The following is a 9,964-nucleotide window of genomic DNA, read 5'->3' on the forward strand; positions in this document are numbered from 1 at the left end:
TGTTGGCTTACAGAACTATGTGTGAGAAATTTAAAGAAGCACAAGTTGTGTGAGAAGAACCTTTTCTATTAGAAGAACATTTTCGATCCCCTAGCTTCTCCTTCCTCACCTGGAGCAAAAGAACAAGAGCAAAAGAACTCGAGAAATGGCTCAGATTTAGCCATTATCAGCATGACAACTGCAACTTAATTTCACCTAGAGCTTAATTTAATTCTCTCTCTCTAATGGGAATTGAACTGGCCACAGAATTGGTTGCTTATACTGGTACAAGCCATCCTAGTTAAGTAGCAAACAGAACAAAATATCCCAAGTACCAGCTCATAAGGTGCTAAAGTGCAGAAGTTCTCTAATGGAAACTTGATTCATCACAGCCACTCAAGAGTAGTACAAAACAAAAAAAGTCACAAGGCATAGTTAGGGAATTCCCTTCGAAGGGGAGAGCAGCGCGGCACGAGACTAGGGTTCCATATCATCTCGGCTCCGCAAATATCACAAATCAAAATGATTGATTAGGTTGATATATACAAGATATTCAAGATACTATTTTCATAGCATCTCACCTGACATCCAATGCACCAAATACCAGGTGATGTGTTCACATACAAGATTTAGGAAATCTTAAATTCCTTTCGATTATGTGCAAGGTTAAAATGTAGCTTTGAAGTTATATGTATAACATCATCTAACCCTAAAAGCAACCAGGGTAACAAAACATACAAGGAAATTGTATTTTAACTTTGCAGTAAAATCTTCTTATTACATTGCTCCCTCAAATTCAAATATAATGACATTATTTGAGTGGTCCATCCATGTTTTCATGGGCACTCCCATAGTCTGCTTAATTAACAGAGTTAATGTAAAAAAAATAACAGAGTTAATGTAAAAGCAAATCAATAATGGATCGGAATGTAACATAGACAGCTCAATCCAAATCCAGGTCAGTGATTTCTTAACTTGAGGCCTCGACATCCAAAACAACTAAAGGAGTATTTTTTACATGCCCGGTTCTCGCACACCATATAGGTATTTTTATCTTTGCAGCAATCCATCAAGACGCGCACATCCAAAGCAGCAGAATAAGAGACATGGGAATTGTGAGGGAGAGCTCACCATGGATGTCCTGGGAATGGGGCAGCGGTTCCCTAGTCATCATCGCCACACTCCGCAATCAGATAGGAGAGATCGAGCGAGAGAGGGGCACCACACCTTCGCTGGAGCACGAAACGGCGGCCGGGCGGAGCGGCGATGTGGAGCGGTTGTGCTGGCCGGCGTTGAGCCCGCTGGGCCTCCGTGAGAGGTGCGCGTGGCGACCTCAGGGAGAGTGGCAGCATAGCGGCGCCCTCTGCAGCATCATCGAGGACAGCATCGTGGCCCCCACCGCCGCGGCCACCAGGCCGCCACCCTTGCCTCCCGCCGCCACGCCACGAAGCCCGCCGCCGCTAGCACCACCACCATGCCACCACCGGCCGCCGCCACCATGCCCACGCAGCGTGCTCGGGCCTCCTTGCGGACCGCTACCTCGCAAACGCGCTACTCGCCTTCTACGTCCGCCTCCCAGGCCACCTGCCGCACACGCTCGCCTAGGTCGCCAGTGAGGGAGGGGGCGGCGGATCCGGGGGAGGGGCGTTGCTGGTGAGGGAGGGGAGGGAGGGGGCGGCGGATCCGGGGGAGTGGCGCCGCCGGTGAGGGAGGGGAGGGGGGGGGGACGGTAGATCTGGGGGAGGGCGCTGCCGGTGAGGGAGGGGAGGAGTGGGGCGGCGGATCCTGTGAAGGGGCGCCGCCGGTGAGGGAGGGGAGGGGTGGGGTGGCAGATCCGGGGGAGGGGCGCCGCCGGTGAGGGAGGGGAGGGGAGGGGCGGCAGTTCCGGGGGAGGGGTGCCGCCAGTGAGGGAGGGGAGGGGCGGGGCTGCAGATCCGGGGGAGGGGCGCCGCCGGTGAGGGAGGGGCCGGGGAAGAGAGGGAGGGGAGGGGCCGGCCGCCGATGGGAGGAGGGGAGGGGGTCGGCCACCGGTGGGAGGAGGGGAGGCGTCGGCCGCTGGCAGGAGGAGGGGAGGCGCCGGCCGCACGCGGGAGAGGATGGGAGGGAGCGAGCTAGGAGGGAGGGGAGGGGATGTGGGTGTGTGCGTGAGGGAGGGGAGGGGCGGGTGGGTGATTTTAGGGGTGGGTGGGGTTTTTTTTCTTTATTTTTTTGCTTTACCGAGTGTTGTTTTTGGACACTCGGCAAACCTCTCTTTTTGCCGGTTTTTTTTGACACTCGGTAAACCCCCTATTTGCCGAGTGTTTTTTGTTTGACACTCGGCAAACCCCCCTCTTTGCCGAGTGTTTTTTTCCGGGTATTTTTAGGATAGCACTCGGCAAAGAATTTATTTCCCAAGTGTCCGAGGGAATGCACTCGGCAAACATAAAAACACTCGGCAAATTTGAGATTTCCGGTAGTGATATTATATCTTTTAAGTGATTTTCACGTTCATATAGTTGTAGTATTGAAATCAGAAAACTCTGGTTGACAATCCATCAAAATGTGTTGTGGCGATATGACTAACAAAACGCTGGATCAGAGTTTGTCAATCGATTACTGAATTGGAATCCTTCTTCAATAAAACATGAAAATAATTGTGTTTCATGAGTATTCTTCAGATAATTGTGTTTCATGAGTATTCTTCATCAGATAATCAGCCTGTTCGCTTGTTGGTTTCAGCTAGGGCTTATTAGTTAGCCAATAGTATTTTTCTCTCACAACAAACCAGCACCAGCCGGACTTATCAGCCCAGAAACCAACCATCGAACAAGCTGAATACTTTGTGGCCATATGAGTATTTGTGCACAAAAGTATATGAATAATACCCAAATAAAAAAGAATAGAGGTATTCATATGCAGATAGAAATACAAATTACAAAGTTTCCCATCTAATGCAATTCTTGATTCAAGAAAGCATGGCTGCATGGGCAATACCCTTTTTTATTTCAATTCAACAAGAAAAGTAAAATGGTTGCATTATGTATGTATTTATATCTTAGTGCTTTACCACTTGATCTTGTCCTGGCAAATCGATCCTGAGCTGGAAGTAGTTGACACATAAATTATCTTTCAACAAAAAGGTGCAGTGCAAACCATTTATAAATGATATAGATGCCATGCTGTATTTAAGCTGTATAGTTTAATAGTGATAATGTCCTGGTAACATATTTTAGCATACTGATAGTTTTTTATTTCTTTTCATCCAAAAAGTAACGTAGGTGTTTAAATTAAATTTGCAATGCAGATCAGCTTCTTTTGACCACGCACAAAGTATGTAATCATGCTATTGTATCTAGAACTTGGCGAAGTGTTACACTTGTCGTGGAACAAAATCATGAATCTCCGGCAAGAATAATAAGCGAACTCGCATCTATATCAAGAAACCCAACCGGAATTGGTGTTGCGTCCTCAAACATTTCTCTCGATTGTATCCTGTTACTCGCTTTCTGCTGCCTTTTAGGAGCCCAGAGATAAAAAGTTGCATCATGAGCAAGGGAAGCAGAAACTAGCTCTAGCCCCTCCTACAGTAGAATTAAGACACCCACCCACTGGCTATATAATCCCCAAATATCGGTTTCTCTTGGAGAAGGTAGCAGGATTAGGTATCCGTCCACATACCATGCACCAATGCATCTGTCTTCTTCAACCTCCCTCCCTCCTTCCCTCTCTCTCTCTCTCTCTCTCTCTCTCTCTCTCTCTCTCTCATCTTTTTCTGAGTGTATAGACTATGTACTCATCTTCTTCTTTTTTTGTCTACTTTCTCGTTTACTTTTTCAACCGACCGTAATTTGCTAGAGATCACTAGACTTTGGAGTGGTCCTGCAGAGATGCTGCTTTCTTGTGACTTGCTTGGCATGGAAGGAAAAGGGACGAAGGGGCGATGGCATGCTTCGGCTAGCTTGCTGGTGCTCGGACAAGGAGGTATTGGCGCGCCTCAATCCGAAGGCCTGGCTGATTGGCGCGACAGCCATGTTCTTGGATTGAGCCGCGTCAATATCTCCTCTTGCTTTGTCTCGTGCCTAGCCTTAATTAGCGGCTTAGCCTGATCGATTTCTCTCATGGAGATAGACGATGCTGATGATTCGCAAGCAAGAATCGTCTGTTGCCTGCAGCAAGCTATGGAGAGCTCAAGGTATCCTAGATCTTCACACAAGAACATGGACAGAATTGACTCCTTGATGAGCCAATTAGGTATGTACGTACTTCAGTTCATGTCTCAGCTCTTCATTAATTTCTTCCAGCGAGCCAAGGGTTACGTACGTACTACCACAGCAGTGAGGTCTAGCTTGGTAGGGTAATCACTCAATGCCGCCATAGCCTTCCAAAATTTCTCCGTTCCATACTTCCGTTCCATATTTCCAGGCCACTGCATGAACTAGACGTCCACGAGATCCGTTCCATGCCACTCTGCATGAACCAGGCGCTCAAAATCATATGCATAGCCTTTGTTTCAAAAAAAAAAAGCATAGTAGCCTTTTAAATTTTCTCTGATCCGTCCTATGCCATTTTGGGATGTCAGTTTTGCTCAAAATGGTAAAGGTGGGCACAAACGTATGCGATTACATTTGGTAGTTTTTAAATCTCAGCTTCTCTACATTTGATGATGTCTGAATCAATGACTGATTCGTCTTCGAAGTAATATAAAAGCCTTTCTGTTCAAAAGAGTTAAATTATTGCAAAAGTTCCACAAAAGAGTTAAATTAAACTGAATTCTTTCTGTTCAAACCATTGCTTTATGAAAGTACTAGATCGCAAAAGTTGTGGAAATGAAGTAATGAACTAATTGAACTGCAGCAGCCTTGACACCGCTCCCGCCCGTCCCCTCTAGTTTCATAATAAGGTATGGCCATATTCGCTTTGCTGAAAAACCATGGCTGAAAGTACCGTTCGCTGATTTGTTGTGAGAGAAAAATAATGTTCGTTCGTTGAAATAGTACGGCTCATAAGACAAGCGAACAGGGCCTATATATGTAAAGGGAAATGTGTTTATATTATTGCATTCTGAAAATAAAAATAGTCAAATAGCCTCATGCAGTTCACGTTGTTACATTTTTCGTATTGTATTGTATTGTATTATTTGGTCTACGTACTGGAAAAGACCTGCCAAAATTGTTCCCTGCCTCCATATAGGTATTCTTGTATTGTTCTCTTTTCCTTATAACCTATCAAAAATCCAGTAAAGAAAATCCAGGGTTTTTCTACAATACGTAGCTTCCAATCCTTCGTGCTTCCTAGTCTGATTTGTGTTGGACTGTCAAATTAACAAAATTTCATTTTTTTTCTTGAGAATATGTGTGTATATATCATAATAAGGATCATATATCACACAAAACTTAGCAACTTCTGAAAAAAATAGGTGAATCAGTTTCAATCATCTAGGAATATCTATTTTCTCAAACAGGAATTTATTTCTTTGTTGGGATGCAAACCAGTCAGTAGTAAAAATAGTCCAAGAGCTTGAACTATTTTCAATGACTCTTATATATTGGCTTATGTTGCAGTATTCAGGAAAGTATTTATGAAACATATACACTTTCTTTTAATGATCTCTAAACTAGAATACAAATGTTGTCATGTAATAGCAGATATGGAAGGCATACAAAATAATAAGTTTTAAGGTGACTAAGATTTACAGGACTATAAGGTAACTGATAGAGGTATGTAAATATGTTGTACACATATGTCTTGTAACACAAGACACACTTCGGTCTATTTATATGAAACTCACCCAACCACAAAGGGTGTATGGTGTTTCTCCATCTCTCTTCATGGTATCACAAAACTATGATCTATCTTCTGTTTCCATTGCTCTTCCAAAACTCTAACTCCATCTCTGTGTTATGATCCCATGCATCAAGTCAAATCCTAGCCGCAGCCCCTCCCTAGGGCGCTGGATTTTCTACCCTAGCATCGCAATGCCTACCGATTCCCATCGGGTGTCCACCACACTCACCGCTTGCCCAATAACCTTTTGCGATCGCCATCTCCACCTCCAGGATAGATGCAGGCATGCCTCCACTGCCACTCTTCATCAAATGGTCACTCGCACTTATCAAGCGTAGCTTGGCAACAACACCTCGCATCTGGTTCCTCGACCACCTACTGTGCCAATGTGATGACTGGTAAGTGGATATAGAAGCACAAGTTCCATGGCTATTTTTGTATTTTTCAAGGGGTGCATTGCACCCCCTATACACAATGCAACTTTGCCCCTATCCGCGACAATAGTACACTTGTGCGTCAAAAAGCTTACTGCATAGTGCAGGGATTCTCACAGTAGCATGGCATCGACTACAATGAGATGTTCAGTCTAGCCGTCAAGCCAACGATGATCCGTACTATTCTCAGCATCACCACCTCCTAAGACTGGCATGTACATCAGCTAGACGTGAAGAAAACATTTCTCCATGACCACCTGACTATGATAGTCTACTGTCAGCAGCTACTGGTTTTGTTCATCCTGCTACACCCAACAATGTTTTGCTTGTTGTAGCGCTCACTCTAGGGCCTCAAGCAGGCCCCTCATGCATAGTACCAGTGGTTTGCCATGTACAATTGACAGCTAGGTTTCATCTCCTCGGCTTCTGACATGTCCTTCTTTGTGCACAAGGAGGGGACCGCGGGTCGCCTATTTGCTATTGTACGTCAACGACATTATCTTGATTGCCTTGTCTACAATATTATTGCTACGCCACACCATCAAGCGGCTCCATTCCGAGTTCTCCGTGATGGACCTCGCCGCCTTGGCGCACTGCATCACTTCCTTGGGATCTCCATCACACGATACTCCGAGATGGCATGCTCCTATCCTAACAATAGTACACTCTTGACCTCCTTCAGCACGCCAACATGGTTGAGTGTCACTCCACTATGTTATCCGTGGACGCTCGTGCTAAGTTGTTTGCTCTAGAGGGAGCCCCTGTCGCCAATCCAACGGAGTACTAGAGTATTAATGGTTCCCTCCAGTACCTTATTTTGACACGGCCTGATTTGGCGTATGCTATGCAGAAGGTGTCCCTCTTCATGCATAATCCCTAGGAGCCACATCGCACGCTAATCAAGCACATCCTTTGCTATATGAAGGGACCCTATCCGCTAGTCTTCACATTAGGCCAGCTCATTTTGTCACCACTTACGCCAATGCGGACTGGGCTGGCTAATTGGACTCTTGGCGCTCTACTTTTGGCTGTTGCATCTTCCTCGGTGGCAACCTGGTGTCCTGGTCATCCAAGCGACATATCACATTGTCTCGTTCTAGTGCAAAGCTGGAGTATTGCCTATTGCCATGTCTTGATTGCTAGTGTGATCATTATCTATTGTGACAATGTTTTACGGTTGTCTACATGATCATCGGCCATGTACATCATTGCCACAGAAAGCACATCGAGATCTGCATCCACTTCATCCGCGAGAAGGTGGCTTTAGGGCACGGCGTGCGTGTGCTACATGTCCCGTCCTCTAACCAATTTGTGGATATTATGACCAAAGACTTACCTATGCAATTGTTCACTAAGTTTAGTTTTAGTCTTTGCATCTGTGACTCTCCCGCTTTGTTTGCAAGTGGGTGATACATAGATATATATAAATGTGTCGTACACATGTCTTGTAATACAAGCCACTTCATATATATATATATATATATATATATATATATATATATATATATATATATATATATATATATATATATATGTGTGTGTGTGTGTGTGTGTGTGTGTGTGTGTGTGTGTGTGTGTGTGTGTGTGTGTGTGTGTGTGAAAATCACCCAATTCCAAAACGGTGTGTGGTGTTTCTCAGTCTCTCTTCAGTAACTATGATTTTCTTTTTTTTCTCCGAGAGGATAAGATGATTAAGACTGATTTTTCCAGAAACTTCCTCCCTATTTCCATTTGTGTAGCATGGGCGTGCAGCTTGGGGCATTTAAATAGTGCTTTGACTATCAAGAAAATTGGAATGACTTATAATTTTGAATGGAGGGAGTATAAGCTACAAAAGTATTGATGAATAAAATTGTGGAAATGCAAGCCCCTCACTTAAAGAAAACAAAAAAAATCACTCCAAAAACATGAGATCATCATCAGCTAACAATGCCACGGTGGTAACAACGGCAACAACATTATTGAGATAATCAGACTCACGCACCATCTTTATCCTATACATCGTCTAAGTCTGGTATAGGTATGTGAGTATGTGACAATGATTGTGTTGTTTATTAATGTGCGCTTCGGTCCTGTCCTGTACATAGTGCAGCTACCACCAAAAGGAATGGAGTATCTTCATCCCTGGATTTGTTGCTTGTAAGGTAAAAAGAGTAGTGATGTTAAGTTTAGCCGCCACTGTCGCTGCAGAAGAGGCCAAAGAAAGTTTGGCGAGCTACTCCTAGTGGAGGAAACATCACATACCACTTTACGGTAATGTTCTTTTTATTGTCTCGAGTTTATTTTTGAACTTCAGCTCGGGCGCTAGGCTTTTCGGAAAGCATCAGCTGTGCACTGGTACAGTGGTACATTGGCCTTGCTATTCAAGAACCACAATGAAATCGGCGCGCCTTACGCCTGGACGTTCGGCGTCAGGACGCGTCCGGATGCAGCTAAGAAATGACGCCTGCATGCTATCGGGACGTGGCTCAGAAACACCGCCCGCGTGCTATTGTCACAGTCCTTACAGAAAAACAGCGCCTGCATACGCACACACATCCCCATCTGCGGCCTATCTCCTCCTCGCCCCCCATCTGCCACCACGTTGCCATCTCAGGCGTGCTCCCTCTGTAAGCCCCCGCTGCACCCCCTCCGCAGGCCCTGCCACGCCATGTAGTGCCGCACCCCTCCGCAGGCCTTGTTGTGCCGTGCCGTGCTGCGTCCCATCCCCCACTGTGCTACCTTGGACGGTTGCTCCTTCGTCGAGGTCTGCACCAAGTCCCATGGTGCCCACGTCCGCCAATCACCTGCACCATTGCAACATGTGCAAAACCCGATCTACTTTTTCAACATCTAGATAAAACACTTGCAACATACGACTGAAATATTTGTAAAATACATTTGCAACATATGTCACAAATACTTGAAACATATGCTTGAGACATGCATGTATAGCCATAGAAACAAATGCAACATCTAGATCTGGTTTTGCAACATCCGAATGAAACACTTACAACATATGTCTCAAACACATGAAACATATGCTTGCAACATGCGTATATAGCCATTGAAACATATGCAACATCCAGATCTACTTTTAGAACATTCAAATGAAACACTTGAAACATACGTCTGAAACACCTGAAAATACTTGAAACATGTTGTAACACGGCTTCGGCGGGTGGCGAAGGCCTCCGACAGCGAGGTGTCGCCAAGGCGTCTTCAACCGTCTTAGGGCGGAGACCTGGCGCTGACTAAAGGGACTTTCCTAGCTATGCTCGAAGGGCGCTGCACGAGGTTCGGCGAGCTCGTCGCGGATTCCGCCCGGGCCAGGCACAGACATCTCTGACCACTCAGGCGGAGGCCGCCCCGCTTCGGCTTACGGGCGTCTCCGGCAATAAGGGCGGAGGCCGCCCTACCTCTTAACTAATCAAACAAACAATCTTGCCTAAGTGTGTGCAGATACTCAAGCGCATGCACCCGTGGTCCGCGCAAACGCGCCAGCATGGCCCCCGCATGGCCGGACCTACGGATGATGTCTCCGACCGGACCGGCGGAGACCCGCCAAGGCGACGGCGCGCCCCTGAAGACAGAGGCCAGCGTCGGGAACCATGGCCCCCGCGCGACCGGGCGGAGACTCACGGATGATGTCTCCGACCGGATCGGCGGAGAGCCGCCGAGGCAACGGCGCGCCCCTGAAGATGGAGGCCAGCGTCGGGAACCCAGGCCTTTGGGCCGAAGACCGAGGCATGGTGGGTTGGCCGCTCATGGAGGCCCGTTACTTGAAGACGGTATGGCAGGATTGCCCC

The sequence above is a fragment of the Miscanthus floridulus genome, chromosome 2 (genome assembly GCF_019320115.1).
Source record: "Miscanthus floridulus cultivar M001 chromosome 2, ASM1932011v1, whole genome shotgun sequence".
Classification (NCBI taxonomy): domain Eukaryota; kingdom Viridiplantae; phylum Streptophyta; class Magnoliopsida; order Poales; family Poaceae; genus Miscanthus; species Miscanthus floridulus.